The 17387-nt window shown below is 37.6% G+C and overlaps 1 protein-coding gene across 41 annotated transcripts in view; it reads right to left on the bottom strand.

Moving 5' to 3' along the window:
• FUT10 (fucosyltransferase 10) overlaps positions 1-17387 on the bottom strand; it is a 429533-nt gene that overhangs the window by 27633 nt on the left and 384513 nt on the right. For 17 of the 41 annotated variants that reach the window (XM_085000147.1, XM_085000143.1, XM_085000146.1 and 14 more), the window contains one exon: positions 15146-16234. The gene's annotated coding sequence lies outside the window, so the exon portion shown is untranslated. Of the gene's footprint in view, positions 1-440; positions 5774-15145; positions 16235-17387 lie in introns of those variants that run through there. The other 24 variants (XM_085000164.1, XM_085000131.1, XM_085000142.1 and 21 more) reach the window with 5 other exon arrangements.

Genomic DNA, 17387 nt, shown 5'->3' with positions numbered 1-17387 from the left:
ATTCAAAACCAATCCATCCAAGCACCACATCCAATCTCCTCTTGTTCATCCATGGGCATTGCTTCAGGAACATACTCCTCTCTTCCCCATCGTTATTTTGTCCCCTCTGCCTTAGACGTTTCCATCAGTATGACATACAAATATCATTATTTCCTTTATCTTAAAAAGCAAAAAAAAGTTGTTATTCTGATTCCATTTCCATCATCACCTTCCACTCCATTTTTTAATGCCTATTTGCAAAGAAATTACACACGTTTTCCACAGCTGGTGTCACTGATTGTATTTTTCTCACTCTTAGACAGTTTTTATCAGGGTCACCAATGAGAATAACACTGTGAAATCTAGCATTCAACTCTAGATTCCACTTTCATTTTCACTGGCATTCCAGATATTTATTAACTTCCTCCTCCTTGTTTCATGTTAGAACACCACACTCTCCCTTTCTTTTCTTCTTTGCTGGTTCCTCTTATTATCTCTGGCCTCTTAACTTCGGCACACTATAGGGCTCAACTTTATTTCTCTACCTACATTTACTCTTTTGGTGATCTCCCACTGCAGTATGGCTTTACGTACCACAGGTATTTAAAATTTATACTGAATGTACACCTCTGCTTGATCTTTCATCTGAAATCTACATTCATAAATCCAGCTGCTTAGGTTACATCTCCACTGGGATAGCTAAGAATTTCAAAACTGAATTTATGACATTCTTTCCCAATCTTATTTCACCCACAGTTTTCTCCATTTCAGTTAATGCAGCTCCATCCTTCTGGATGCTTAGACCAAAACTCTGAAGATCATCCTTGACTGTTTCTTTCACATAACACAAAATTCTATGGACTCTTCAAAATATATTCGCTTACGGTTACCAAAAGGGACAGGTGGGGGAGAGGGATGGATTGGGGGTTTGGGATTGGCCTATGCACACTGAGGTACATGAAATGATTGGCCACTGGGGACCTGCTATATAGCACAAAGATGTCTACCCAATATTCTGTGGTAGTCTATGTGGGAAAAAGAATCTGAAAGAGAGCGGATGAGTATACATGTATAACTGAGTCTCTTGTACAGCAGAAATTACAACATTGTAAATCAACTGTACTTCAGTAAAACTTCTAAAAATGAAAAAAAAAATGTATTCAGTGTCCCACATATCTCACCACCTCTACTGCTACCATCCTTGTCTGAGCCTCTTGCCTGGACTATTGCAACAGCCTCCTGCAACAACTCCTTGATTCTTGCTACCCGACAACCACAGTCTCTTTTAACAGAGCAAATACAGTGATCCTTTTAAAATGTGAGTAAGATCATATGGCTCCATTGCCCAACACCTTTTATAAGGCTTCATTTCACTCAGAGTACAAACCAAAGATCTCAACAGAGTCAACAAAGCCTGCATAATCCATCCTCCTTCTCGTCCTCCCAATCTTCCTTCTCTGACATTGTCCCGCTATACTTTCCAGCTCTATCACTCCTCTCCAGGCATATTGGCTTCCTTGATGCTACTTGAACCTCCTGAGCAGACTCTTGCCTTCTAGCCCTTGCACTAGCTTTCCATTCTTTCTAGAATGTTCTTGAGTATCTGTATGAATGGCTTTTTCATCACCATCAAGATGTTTCCTTCTCAGTGAGTCTCAATCCTGATCACTCTTTTTAAAATTACAACTGTTGTCCATTCACTACCTCTCTCTGGCTTTCCTGATTTCCATTACTTTGTTCATTTCCCCTGTAGACAATATGGAATCTCCTTATTTACTCTGCTATCATTTATTGCCTGGAATATAAGTTCTCAGGAGGAGAGGTGTTATTGTCTTTTGTTTCCTAATCTTTTAAGGACCTAAAAGAGAGTCTGGCATGAAAGGATACTCCAAAAGTTTTGTTGAATAAATGAATAAAAGATTAATTTTTACTAGTTTTAAAATGGTATGCAATTTTTAAAATGCTATAAAATATAATAGACTCTTGTTAATCAAGAACAAAGAGTCTGATTGTTCTAAGTATGATAAAAAGACCCAGATATCATACACAAACACACATACACACACATATAACAAAGGTCCTTCTCTTTCTAGACTTATTTGTTTGCCTAAGTTCAAAGATATGATTTCTGACAATTCAGAAGTGGAATTCATTGGTATGTGAGAAGGATAATCTTCCCTAAATTTTGGCTTCCTCTCTCAATCAAAGTGAACAGCCATTACCTACTTTCTGTGCTCAATCAATTTGCCAACGTTTTCTAGTACCAAAAAAAAAAAAAAAAATGTCTCAAATATTGACTGACTATGTAAAGGAATTTTAGAGGGTTTGGGGTAATATTTAGTGTTTCACTACACAGAGCCCTCACGGTAATGTTCTTAAGAAGGATCAATAATTGGAAGCCAACTAAATAGCCCTGTTCCCCTCAAATATGAACCTGGTAACTTTATCAAGAAAACAGATGTTTATTGCTTTCAGGTGGAAAATAATAAGTCAGGCAGGTTTACAAGCTCCCTTTCCATCTTGAAAGCATTGCTGTCAATTTCTTCATCCTTGGAGAAAATTACCCAATCAAGCCCTGAAAGTTAGATGATGAGTGGGAGTTACACTTGGCATCTCATTTCTTCTTCTGGTCGGGGATATGGAGATGCTATTGACCTCCCACTTAGGGAAAAACATATTTTTGACAGCAAAGTCGTCTCAGGGCTTTTTCTTGGAGCAAAGGAACCATGTAACCATATGCTAATGTAGAAAACCAAGGGACGCTGGCATGAAGCTCTCTGGACTGCTCTCATCACGGTTTAGAAACAATAATTCAAGAGCTGGCATTTATTATAAGGGAGAGAAGATTCTTATGTTCTCCTCTAATAAGTAATTTGGAACAGGCTGAGTGAGTTACCTAGAAAACCTGTTCATCCTTTTCAATAATCCAAACATTAAAGGACCAATTTCTATACTCTTCAGGAAATTTCAGGAAAGAACAATAATGATTATGAGAAATGGTCAGTGTCCAAAAGGCTAAATCCCAAGTTCAGAGAGGATTCAGTCAAGTTCTCCAAACACAAGGGGCTTCCTTTGAATGTTATAACACCTCTGCATTTTAGTAACGATTTGCAAAACACATGAGATGGTTGCATGAGAAAGTGAAGGTTGCAAGGTTTTGTTCGTCTTTTGAGGTAGAAGAGGTCCAGGACCAAAGGAGCCTGAAGAGTCGTTATCCATACTGGGGTGGAAAGAACTGGAACAGAAACCCAAGCATTGCTTTCAGACTGCATCAATATGCATTTGACAGATATATGCAACAGGATTTTTCATATGGGTGTATCATCATATAAGGTCTATAAGAATCCTTCAAGCTAATCTCAGAGTTGCCTCAGAGTGAGCTACCATACCATCTCAACCCACCAGCTGTACTCTGACAGCTGAATGAGACTACTCACTCAATGTTCCTTTTACATGCTTGGCTTAATTCCCTGTTATTTCATATGGGTGGGTCATACCTCCGCAAACATCAGTAAGTGCTGAAGGCAGGGAAAGCATGGGATTTGGAGTGACACTATCAGAGTTTGGGTTCCAGCGTGGTGCTTGGTCGCGATAAAGCAAAGGACCAGTCATTTCATATCACTTAGTCTCATACTATTTTCCATCATGTTCTATCCCAAGAGACTGGATATAGTTTCCTGTGCTGTACAGTTGGACCTCATTGTATGTATGTATGACTGGGTCACTATGCTGTACAGCAGAAACTGACACAACACTGTAAATTAACTGTACTTTAATTTTAAAACATTTAAAAATAAAAAATATCACTAAGTCTTTGTTTATTGCACTTGAAAAGTGGGAAAATAATCAAAATAATACTTCCAGCATAGGGAGGACATAAGGATCCAGTGTTCAAGGTGATTTGTCAATTAAAGATTATACAAATATTTGTTTCCCAAGTGACATGTAACTCCATGTGTCTCACAGTGTAGGTCAATTATTTGCAGCTATTCACCTGATTTTCTTGGTCTTTGCTGAACCACCTCAGTCATTTTATCTTAAGAAACTGGGTTAGCCAGTGGGGAGGAAGGAGGATGTGAGAAAAATCAGATCTGTACTTCTGCGGCACAGTCATTACTGTGTTTCTGTGGCCTCCACTTTTCTAAATATTTTACATTCACAAAAGGGTCCTCCTTGTCATACACATGCTCCAAAAGAAACTCATAAAATCCATGAGTTTCATTTTTAAGATAATGTCCCCAGTACGGGGTATCTGATATGCAGATTAATTTACAAAATCCCCCAGCATCACCAGCACTTCCCTTTCTCCAATCTCTCTAGCTGTGCCTACAGGTAATGTAGAGAATGGACATTTCATGCGGTTGTTTCCCTCTAGAGAAACACAGTCGTGTAGCTGTTTTAATGGGCTGCAGAATGATAAGGTGGGCTTCACACCTCGGACTTCAATTAAGTGTACCATTGTCTTTTTTCCCTCTTGGTTCTCAGTTCATGCTCTTAATGACCAAAGCACTATTTGCCACCCACAGAAGTGACTGTATCAGCAAGAGGAAGTTAGGGACATTTGCGGAATATCTAAAATGATGGCTTTCAGGAAGTATAAACTCTTTACCAGCAGGACATGGCCCCTGGTCATAAAACAACAGATGAAATGCAAAACAATAAAGAAATAGGGTTAAAAATAGATAGGAAAGAAATCAAAACATTTTTTTGAACAGTCATTACCATAGAATCAGGTCATGGGAGGCGGATTAGACAGAAGGGTAGGCATGTGGACAGAAGATAAATAGTTGGGCTACAGGCCAATATCTTTCTCTCTTTTGAACAAGCTTCTTGTTAAGGAAGAAGTTATTTCACACACTTCAAATATCTATTCCTCTTCTTGCACTAAGTACTGATCCTTTTATGGAAAATAATCATAGTTCCAAAGTTATAATCACTTGCTAGAGTTTTCTTTTAAAATTAGTCTAGAAGACCCATATTGGTGGTTACAACTTCTGATCGGTAATAGACTATGTTAACTAATTTAACAAGGCTAATGAGGCCCTTTTTTTTTCTTATACAGTCCTGTGTTCTGCCAAAACCTGTCATCCATTCAAAACTCACATACTGGTTATCTACTTCAACACAAAATTAAAGACATAATTTAAAAATGGAAACTTGCTAGAGGAGAACAAGTGAGACTTGACCATACGACATTTATAAAAAGAATGCTACTAGTTTATATTTACGTAGGATTATATTTCCGAGAGCTATAGAACATGTTACCTAACCTTCATACCAAAAGTTCGAGATAGTTAATATAAACCATTTTTTATAGAAAACTGGGTTGATAGTGGCCTGCCTAACTCTGATTAAAAACTGATAAAAATACAATTTTTTTCCTATAATGTGAAATCAAGGTTACAGTGGCTTCATAAGACATTCAAAATTGTTCTTTTTTTAATCTCTAGAAAATTCTTTATCCCAGGATTAAACAAAACTAAACCATAGGAGATTAGACTATAGATGTATAGGTGACTGTGCTCTTTGACTGTCTAAGATGGTAACTGGGCATGGCAGATTTCTAAAGCTTAATTTATGATAGAATCCTTCTTAAGGAGGGCACCTGTTCTATAAAATACAACTTAAGGAACTCTAGAAATATTCCAGTTAAAGTTAAGGACAACAGAAGCATGTCTATCTGTTAACATTATTTCCGAAGTGCTGATACAATATGACAAAAGAAGGAGCTTAATAATTCAAAGGTCAAAAAGGAAGAGGTGAGATTTTCATTCGGAGAGTTTGTGATTTCCTCCTACAAAAGTAAAAGAAAGGGAATGTGATAGAATGCATATCATAACACATACCTTGCCTATAAAATGCACAAGGTAAAACTAAAAATTAAAAACAGCTCCTCTCCCGACCCTCAGAGCAGCCATATTTTAAAAAGAGTACATATGCAAAAATAAATTAGTAAAATCTTGATTTCAGAAGGTCTCTTGCTAAAATCATTTCATGAAGTGATTTTTCTGGTTTCCGTATACCCATTTGGTGAACTCCATCATATCATAGATTTAGATCTGCCAAGTTCAACATTTGACTCTTTATTAAAAATCTCTCTTTTCTGGCTAAGAATAAGCACTTCTTAGCCTTCAATTTCATCACCAGCCCTAGGAATGGTTTATGTCTCCCCAAAGAGCCATTTTTCACAAATATACTAAGGTTTTATCACTTAAGGATAGCTCCTGCAACTGAGAAAGGAGAAAAGCAGGGCAAGTAGCCACATAGAAGGAGAATCTGGCTCCCTCCCCCTTGTGCTGCTGGGACCCTCCCCACATATCAGGCTTCACAAGTACAATTCAGATTCATGCCACCACAAAACTGCAGATCACTCTGTGACATGAACCTTTGAAGTTGCTTACAAAGAATACGAGGTGTGGTAGTAAATCCTTGGATGCCAAGAGTCTACAGACCTATAAATAAATACAGTTAATTTTTCTCATGCACCATGAAGGTTGGTTTCACTGTTTTTATAGAGCCCTAAAACATCTCACTCTGGGTAACCCAGGATGAACTCACTCTAGCTAAAATAGCCCTCAGCATGTATCTTACTGCACCTCCTAAAAAGTGGGTGTAACACCTGAAATTTGTGAGACTGTATACTCTAATGATGTAATATAAGTGCATTCAGCAATGAATAATGGATGGGCATCTTCAAAATAATATGTGTGGCAGATTATAGATCATCTAATGTTAAATAATTCACCGGCTTAGTGCCTTTACATCATAAAGGTTATGAGTCCCACTTAACATATAAGGAAGTATAGACACTAAGAGGTTAACTGGCCTTTTCAAGGCCTCTTGGGAGACTGCTGGCAGACAGAAAATAAAGGACCAAAAATCCTTAGTTTTAAGCTATTCTCTCTGCTCCTTGGATTTTATTTTCCTATCATTAGAAATTTTTCTTATTTGCTAAGTAGACTCTTGACCTACTATGAAATGTTGAAATATATCTGTGAGCACAAGCATATAGCATAAGGAACATACAGACACACATACAAGAAATAAGAATGCAGAACCAAGAGTTCCCTGGTGGTGCATTGGATTAAGGATCCAGTGTTGTCACCACAGAAGCTCAGGTCATTGCTGTGGTGCAGGTTCAATCCCTGGCCCAGAAACTTCCCCATGCCAAGGGCACGACCAGAAAAAAAAAAAAAAAAAAAAAATGCAGAAAATCATTCTGAGCCGGTCTAAGCAACTTGAAGTTATATGTAATTTTTACAAATGAGAAGGGAATCCACCTTAGCCTTGTAAATCTTAACTGAGACCCCAAATATTAAAGTGACTGTCACATTCCAGAGTATTTAAGACCCATCTGCCTAGGAATCTTCATTTTTAACAGCTATCTCCAGGTCATCCTAAGGCAATTATTCCATAAGCCATATTTTAAGAGACTGCAGAATGGCACAGTGCTTACGAACACATGCTTTGGTTTCAGGTGGACCTGGGTTAAAAATCTCTCAACTTAAACTAGGTTCCCATAGAAGAAGACCACGAATTGGATTTAGTGCTTGTCTATTTGAGGCCAGTTCAAAGGTAAGGGGATGAAGGCAATAATCAGTCAAGCACTAGAAGCAGTGAGTTCTTAGGGCCCCTGACAGGCTCTGGATGGCAACTGTGTCTCAAAATCTCCCCACCCAAAGGCAATAAAGTTGAGGTATATAACCAGTACCTGCTTGCCATTTGTTGAAGCTTCTCACAGAGCTTCTCTCCCCACTCCCACCCCTGGTCCTACACACTCATCCTACGTGGGATTTACATGATCCAGTGGCCGTAAAGAGCTCTCAGTCAGAGTGACTAGCAAATCAGAAGCCAAGCTTGATGTGCAAACCTGCAGCTATGTATGGGAACAGTGGTCACTGAAAAGACATAAATCAGGCAACAAAGACATAGCTCCAATTCCTTTGTACTTCTCAGATCTACTCACGTCCATGGTGAGTTCACTTTGTCATGTTAGGAATACTTCCCAGTTGTGGCCAGACAAAATTTATTCAGGAAAATATGCACATAATAAAATAATTAGTGGAACCATTTACAGTCCCTATTGCTTTAGCTGGTCCCCAGATCATTATTGATCACTTTCTCTTATCATGCTTTCTAGATTCCTCTCAGCTTCAGGTTGCCAGTGAGATAACCCAGAACATCACTTCTCTGATTTCTTTTTTTTTTCTTTCTCTTTTTCCACCACCCTCGTGGCCTATGGAAGTTCCCGGGCCAGGGATTGACCTATATACGCCAAAGCTTCAGCAATGTCAGATCCTTAACCCACTGCACGAGGCGAGGGATCAAACTCATGTTGCTGCAGAGACAACACCAAATTCTTAACCTACTGTGCCACATCAGGAACTCTTCATTTCTGAGATTTCTAATCCTCCCATTTTAGACATTTGTCAGGCTCAGTTTCTGAAACTACACGATTACTACTGGGCACTGGGTGCCAGCAGGCCTCTCCAGTGAATTCCCCAGCTTCAGACACACTTTTCCTTGCTCTCCTTATCTCCTCATGACTTATTTGAATGTAGTCAAATTCTTCCATTAACATAGTAATTCTTCACCTACTATCGTGAGTAGCTCCAAATGACTAACTGGTAACAGTAACTTGGGTTTAGTGAAATCTGCACTCTGTCCTATGGTGTAAGCCTTCCATTCCAGCAATAGAACATATAATCCAACGGAGCCTGATGTAGCGACAGAAAGCATTCATTTCCCAAGCAGGTCACTGCACTGAAAGTATTATAAGAATATTCACTGCTACCTCAATCTTTTTGTTCCCAATCTCATGATTTCTGTCTAATATCAACGTGGACTCTGTAACAGCTCTTCATAGTGGCCTTTATTATGTTCAGGTAATTTTCTTATTCCTAGTTTACTGAGCATTTTTATCATAAAAGAGTGTTAAATTGTCAGTTTTCTATACATCAGTTGACATGATCGTGTGATTTTTTTCTCTTTCATTCTATTAATAAAGGTGTATTACAATGCTTGATTTTTCCATACTGAACCATCCTTGCATCCCAGGAACAAATCCTGCTTTGTCATGTCATATCATACTTGTAGTATGCTGTTGAATTCATCATGCTAGCATTTTGTTGTAGGTTTTTTCATCAAAATATATTTATCTGTAGGGTTTTTTCTTATAGTGTCATATTATGGTATAAGAATAATGCTTGCCTCTTGTGAATAGTGCTGCAATGAAGCACTATTCACAACAGCCAAGTCATGGAAACAAACTAAATGTCTATCAACAAATGAGTAGATTAAGAAGATGTGGTACATATACACAATGGAATACTACTCAGCCATAATAGGGAACCAAATAATGCCATTTGCAGTAATATGGATGCAACTAGAGATCCTCATACTAAGTGAAGTAAGTCAGAAAAAGACAAATACCTTATGATATCACTTCTATGTGAAATCTAAAATATGGTACAGATGAACCTATCTACAGAAAAGAAACAGACTCATGGACATGGAGAAGAGACTTGTGGTTGCCAAGGGGGAGAGAGAGGGAGTGGGATGGACCTGAAGTTTGCGATTAGTAGATGCAAATTATTGCATTTGGAGTGGATAAGCAATGAGGTCCCACTGTATAGCACAGGGAACGATATCCAATCACTGTGATGGAACATTATAGAAGATAATATCAGAAAAAAAATGTATATATGTGTGTGGCTGGATCACTTTGCTGTAATTACAGGAGAAAATGGCAGAACATTGTAAATAAACTATAATAAAAATTAGTTATGAAAAAATAAATAAAAAAGAATAATGAGTTTTGAAGTGTTTTCACCTCTGCAGTTTTTTGGAAGAATTTGAGAAAGACTGGTATTAATTCTTTGTTTGTTTTGTTTTATATACTATTTTTATTGTTTAAAGTTCACAACAGATGAATGTCATTTTTACTACAAATGATATTAATATTCCAACACTTTTTTTTAATATTTGGTAGAATTCATCAGTGAAGTCGTCTGGTCCTCAGTTTTTCTTTATTGAGAAGTTTCTGAGTACTGATTTGATCTTATAGTTATAGCTCTGTTCATATTTTTTATTTCTCCATGATTTAGTCTTTTTTGTGTGTGTGAATGTCTTTATTGACATACCTTCTCTATGGATATTTACCAAAATGCTATTGCACTTGGCTTATTGTTTCATAACCTGCTTTTATCACATAAAACATATTATGAACAATTTACCACATGCCGGTCAGTTTTTTCTCCTGAAATATGTTTTTCTGTTTGTTTTTAAAAAAATCTTTCATTCAAATTATAGTTGATTTACAATGTTGTGTTAATTTCTGCTGCACAACAAAGTGACCCAGTCTCTCTTTCACACACACACACAAACACACACACATTCTTTTTCTCATACTATCTTCCATCATGTTCTATCACAAGAGATTGGATATAGTTCCCTGTGCTACACAGTAGGACCACATTGCTTATCCATTCCAAATGTAATAGTTTGCATCTACTTGGTTGTTTGCATCTACTTGGTTGTTTGAGATTATGCTGTTTAATTTCCCCATATATGTGTATTTCCCAGTTTTGCTTTTGCTATTGATTTCTAGTTACATTTCATTTTGGTCAGAAAAGACACTTTGTATGATTTCAATTTTCTTGAATTTGCTAAGACTTGTTTTGTAGATTAATATATGATTTATCCTAAAGAATGTTCCATGTGCACTTGAGAAAAATATGTAATCTGCTGTTGTTGAGTGCCGTGTTCTGTTTATGTCTGTCATATCCAAATGGTCTATGGTGTTATTAAAATCCTATGCTTCCTTATTGATCTTCTATCTTGTTATTCTGTCTGTTATTGAAAGGTATTAATATTTCTCACTATTATTACTGTCTATTTCTTCCTTCAGTTCTGTCAGTGTTCACTTCATATATTTGGGTGCTCTGCTGTTAGGTGCAAATATATTTATAATTGTAATTCTTGATAAATTGACCCTTTTATCATTTTATAATGTCCTTCTTTGGCTCTTATGACAGTTTTTGACTTTGTCTATTTTTTTTTTCTGATATAAATATGGCCACCTGTGCTCTTTTTAGGTTATCATTTGCACAGAATATCCTTTCCCCTCTTTCATTTTTAATCCATGTGTCCTTAGATCTTTTTTTTTTTTTTTTTAAATGGCCAGAAGTTCCTAGGCCAGGGATTAAATCCAAGCCACAGCTGTGATCTACAATTCGGCTGGGACAATGCTGGATCCTTAACTCACAGTGCCAAGCCAGGAACTGAACACACACCTCCACAGCAACCCAGGCTGCTTAAGTTGGATTCTTAACCCACTGTGCCACAGGGAGAACTCCTTGTGTCCTTAGATCTAACCTGAGTCTTTTGCAGATAGTATATAATTGGATCTAGTTTTAAAAAATCTATTACCCACTCCCTTTTGATGGAGGACTTAATCCATTTACATTTAAAGTAATGCCTGATAGGGAAGGCTTACTATTCTTTCACCATTTGTTAATTGTTGTCAATATGTCTTAGTTATTTCTCCCTCTTTCCTCTCTTGCAGCCTTTGTGCTTGTTGATTTTTTTAGTTACATACTTTGATTCCTTTCTCACTTTCTTTTGTGTATCTCCTATAGGTATTTTCTTTGTGGTTACCACAGGGATTGTATAACACTTCTTATACTTATAACAATCTAGTTTAAAATAATGACTTGAAGGAATTCCTGTCGTGGCAAAGTGGTTAACGAATCCAACTAAGAACCATGAGGTTGCTGGTTTGATCCCTGGCCTCGCTCAGTGGTTTGGAGATCCGGTGTTGCCATGATCTGTGGTGTAGGTCGCAGACGCGGCTCAGATCCCATGTTGCTGTGGCTCTGGTGTAGGCTGGTGGCTACAGCTCTGATTAGACCCCTAGCCTGGGAACCTCCATAAGCTGCAGGAGCGGCCCTAGAAAAGGCAAAAAGACAAAAATAGCAATAATAATAATGACTTAAATATATACAAAAACTTCACGCCTTTAATCTCCTCCTACGTTACGTTATTAATGTCACAAATTACATTTTGTATCTATTTATATATTATAATTATTTCTACGCTTTTGTCTTTTAAAGTTTATTCCAGAATTAAAAGTGATTTATGCATCACTATTACGGTACTACAGGATTCTGCATTGTCTATATATTTGTATTTACCAGGGAGCTTTACATTTTATATGTTTTTATGCTGTTATTAGCATCCATTCATTTTCCTCTTTTTTTTTTTTTTTTCGCTTTTTTTCCTTTTTAGGGCCACACTTGTGGCATATGGAAGTTCCCAGGCTAGGGGTTGAATCGGAGCTGCAGCTGCCAGCCACTACCACAGCCACAGCAACACAGGATCCAAGCCATGTCTGTGACCTAGACCACAGCTCACGGCAATGCTGGATCCTTAACCCAATGAGTGAGGCCAGGGCTTGAACCCACATCCTCATGGATACTAGTCGGGTTCATTACCACTGAGCCACAATGAGGGAACTCTAGCATCGATGCATTTCAACCTGAAGGACTCCCTTTAGCATATGGCAAGGCAGGTCTACTGGTGAGGAACTCCCTCAGCTTTTGTTTGCCTAGGAATTCCTTATTTCTCCTTTATTTCTAAAGGACAGTTTTATAGAATTCTTTGTTGGTAGTTTTTTTCTTACAGTGCTTTAAATGTTTCATCCCCTTCTTTTCTTGTCCGTAATGTTTCTGCTAAGAAATCCATTGATAATCTTATAGGAGTGCCCTTGTATGTGATGAGTCACTTTTCTCCCTTGCTTCCTAGATTCTTTGTTTTTGACTTTTAACAGTTTGATTATGATGTGTTTTGGTGAGTATATCTTTAGGCTTATCTCGAGAATCCTTTGAGCCTCTAGAATTTGAGTGTCCATTTCCTTCTTCAGATTTGGTAATTTTTTTCATCATTATTGGTTCAAATAAGCTCTCTGCCCTCAAAAGAGAAAGCAAGGAGAAAGCCACAAAGCCTTTTATGGCTCACTCTTAAAAGTCATACTGTCATAATTCCACCATTTTCCATTGTTGTATATGAGTCACTGAATTCAGGCCTGATTCAAGCAGCAGGGCTTTAAGCTGCTCTCCAGAAAAGATGAGTATAGAAATAATTTGTAAGGAGTTTCCAGAGTGGCTCAGGAGGAAACAAATCTGACTAGTATCCATGAGGAGGCAGGTTCTATCCCTGGCCTCACTCAGTGGATTAGGGGCACATGTTGCCATGAGCTGTGGTGTAGGTCGCAGACACAGCTTGGATCTGGCGTTGCTGTGGCTGTGACATAGGCCAGCAGCTATAGCTCTGATTGGACCCCTAGCCTGGGAACCTCCACATGGCAGGGATGCAGCCCTAAAATAAATAAATAAATAAAAAGACAAAAAATAAAGAAAATAATTTGTGGACTTATTTTTAAATCACCACATATGATCTTGATTAGAACTTATACTTGTTATATGGCCATTGTGTATAGATTTTGCTAGTACATGAAAAAAGTTCAAGAACTCTTTGTTGAATAAATAAAATAAATAAGTGAGTGAATAAATGAGTTAACAGACAAATGGACTTAATTACAAATAGGAAAGTATCTACATAAGAGCTTTAAAACATATTGACCAAAATCCTTTCTTTCATAATGCTTCCTAGGATATTGTTAGGATACATAATGGAAATACGTAACACTAATTTGCATGTGTTATTTGACATATAATTGAGATATATCCCCTTTATTTAAAATACAGAATTCTCCTCATACCACTAGCCTTTAACCTGTAAATTACTGTAGGGTTTTCAGCACATAACAAGGATTATTAGATAAACTATAAAAACTTATGGTATTGGTCTGGCCATCACAAACAGTGATGGTCTGGCCCATGTTTCATGTAAATATATTTCTAATACCTATCTTGGTGGTTTCTGTAACTCTGCAGTGTGAAACTGGTGGGCAATCAAGCTTTCATTTCATGTAGAGTTTGTTTACATTCCAGGAATCCACTCAACACAAGTCAAAAGTCCCCTAAAACAACCCACTCTGAAAATACCCTGAACTACGGTTTTAGGTTTATATCACATCTTAAAAGCCAAAAAGAATTTGCTCTCTTTTCTTTTCTTCTTCTTCTTTTTTTTTTTTTTTTTTTTTGTCTTTTTAGGGCCACACTTGGGGCATATAGAGGTTTCCAGGCTAGGGATCAAATCAGAGCTGCAGCTGCCAGCCTACACCACAGCCACAGCAACATGGGATCTGAGCTGCATCTGCAACCTATACCACAGCCCACAACACTTGATCCTTAACCCACTGAGCAAGACCACGGATCGAACCTGCATCCTCATAGATGCTAGTCAGATTTGTTTCCACTGAGCCACAACAGGAACGAACTCCAAGAATTTTCTTTCTAATTAGAAAAAGTTTCCACAGAAATCTGAAGATGAAAAATGTGAGAGTTAAGTGTAGTTACTATGCCAAGGAACTGCTTGAATAGGAGTTCTCAGGGGAAGGCAAGAAACAGAAATTCAAACATTTGGAACTTTAGTCTCTAGTTTCTTCGTATGTGAGAGGACTGTGGAAAGAACTTACTCTTTCCAGCTCCATGGATAATTACTGAGTTCTGCTTAAAAGAGCATTAATTCAATTTGTTGTTGAAGTGAATTTATCCTAAAAATTTCACCTACTCGATTTAGATCTCTAAACTGTGTTGTAGTCTAATTTCATTTTATAGTTTTTCCCTTTAGGTCTTTTTGGAGATGAGGAAAGCATATACCCAGAAATTTTGGAAAATTGTCTAAAATGTTTTTAAAAACCAAAGGAGAGTTAGATATTGTTTTAGGCGAATGGAGTCCTAAAGATTATGTGACCTGTTAAAAGAATGAATGAAGGATTTAATAGCCTAAAAGTTTTCCTTCAAAAATTTTAGCAGAAGTTACATAACCATTTGACCCCTCTCCATGAGCATCTGATAGTCTACAGAATTTGCATCTTTCTTTAGCTTTTATTACACTCCATATACCATAATTATTTGTTCCCTACCTTTTCACGCCTATACTCTGAGGTACAGACAGTGAAAAACTACTCTCATTTATTATTTATTCAAAAATTGGAGTGGAGGGAATTTCTTTGTTCAGAACAAACTTTCAAACCATCAAATTTTTCTTTCTTTCTTTTTCTTTCTTTCTTTCTTTCTTTCTTTCTTTCTTTCTTTCTTTCTTTCTTTCTTTCCTTCTTTCCTTCCTTCCTTCCTTCCTTCTTTTTCTTTCTTTCTTTCTTTTTCTTTCCTTCCTTCCTTCCTTCCTTCCTTCCTTCCTTCCTTCCTTCCTTCCTTCCTTCCTTCCTTCCTTCCTTTCTTTCTTTCTTTCTTTCTTTCTTTCTTTCTTTCTTTCTTTCTTTCTTTCTTTCTTTCTTTCTTTCTTTCTTTCTTTCTTTCTTTCTTTCTTTCTTTCTTCCCATACCTGTGGCATATAGAAGTTCCCAGGCTAGGGGTTGACTCAGAGCTGCAGCTGCCAGCCTACAGCATAACCACAGCAACAGTGGATTCAAGCCACATCTGCAACCTACACCACAGCTTGTGGCAAAGTCAGACCTTCAACCCACTGAGTGAGGCCAGAGATTGAACCTGAATCATCACAGACACTATGTCAGGTCTTAACTTGCTGAGCCACAATGAGAACACGTAAAAGTTTGTTATGAACATGGATATCACCATTCATCTTTATGTTGCACAATACCAATTTTCAATGCAAATGTAAGAGCATCTAACTAGTAGGAGAAATCACCAATTTTATACAATTTGCACTTTGCAGTTTGTACATCTATGTACACTTTGTTGATACCGGAGCAGTAAAAACGCTTTACAAAATTAACTCAAATGTTTAAATTTCACTTTTTGCTACACACACTCTACATCTGGTTTACTGACAAGTAAGAAAAGATGAAGGATCTCTACCATTCCTATTATGTCATCATTTTCAACATAAGTTGTTGGCTGACACAGAGGAGTAACAGCAATAAGAATGGCTATAAGAAGGTTCTTTGCTTGTCAGTGTTTCTTAGATGGAAGTGTCTTCTTTCCGAGTTCAAAGCAAGTTCTGGTTCTAATGGGAAGTGTTACTTCTTGGGGCTGTCAGCACCCTTGTTTAACTCCATTATAAACTTAAGGCGCTTACCTTGCACTCCTTTTGAGGATCATTGACTTCCACGCATTGTGGGTCCCCTGGAATTCTGTGCTCATGGTGAACACTGCATACAAATAGGAAGACAAACAATGGTGGTATGTATCTCTTCTCATGCTCACACTTCATTCCCCCCATCAGACTTGACTTACAAAACCCAAGCTCAAAGATAAAATTACTAGGAATGTTAAGAAGGCTTTATCAGGGCATTCAACCAAGCAGAGGGCCCTTGGGGAACATGGGGCCCCGTGAGACTGCAAGGGTTGCATGGCCATGACGCTGTCCCTGACCATAGCCTTACACAGTGCAATTGTTAAGGACGGTTATAGAATCAAGTTTAATGGGAGGTCAGACAACACTTTTCCTAAAACCTAACCCACCGCATTCCTAAAAAACCATTGTGTTGCTAAAGAACATCTTTAGCCAATAGAAAATTCTTTAGACACTTGTTATGTGACTTTTTTAAAGTAATTGTTCTGATTTCAATTCAAATGGCATGAAGGTAATATATTAATTCATTTTGTTTGTTTATAGATATTTTGTTTCTAGGAGTTTTACCAAGCTTTTGGGCTGCAGCCAGACAAGAGCTATACTTGGGCTGACTCCCAGTTCTGCAGATTGTGGACCTCAGCCCACATTTCGAGGTCAAGGACTAGGGACTGTTTGGCTGCTTAGAACTATTAGAATTGAGAGAGGGCCCCGGTGACCTCAACATTGAAGAGAGAAATTTTAAAGTCTGCTGATTTGTAGCACCTCATTTCCTACCATTTTGAGCTTTCAGAAAGGGAATTCATTCGGTTTCAGGATGGAAGGAATGGAATCCACTGCATGTAGAAGTTGATCTTTTTAAACCTCTGGTTCAATATGAAGAAGATAAAGCCAGGAAGTCAAGGGTAAAGAGAAGATTAAATGATCTAGATCTGCTAAAGGAAATCTGGCCATAGAAACAAGGATCTAGATCTAGGGAGAATAATAGATAATCATGAACTTGCATGTTTTGCAAATGGCCTGAGAGTTAATGCCAGTTCCATGACTCTATGGCAGCCTTAATGGCTTGCATTTCATTAGCGTTTGTCATAGCAGTAATAACTCGAGTTATTTAGCCACCCTTTCTCATTTGGCCTAAGAATATTAGAAAAATGACTCAACTATTCTCAGTATCTCTGAAAGACAAGAGAAAAACATCACTCAACTTTATGAAGGGTGAGACTAAAATTCAG

The sequence above is a fragment of the Sus scrofa genome, chromosome 15 (assembly GCF_054392235.1).
Source record: "Sus scrofa isolate SSC_HxYL_T2T_F1_AM1 chromosome 15, Sscrofa_HxYL_maternal_Yorkshire_Landrace_v2.0, whole genome shotgun sequence".
Lineage (NCBI taxonomy): Eukaryota > Metazoa > Chordata > Mammalia > Artiodactyla > Suidae > Sus > Sus scrofa.
Note: the sequence above shows the minus strand (reverse complement) of the source record. Positions and strands in the feature narration are given on the sequence as shown.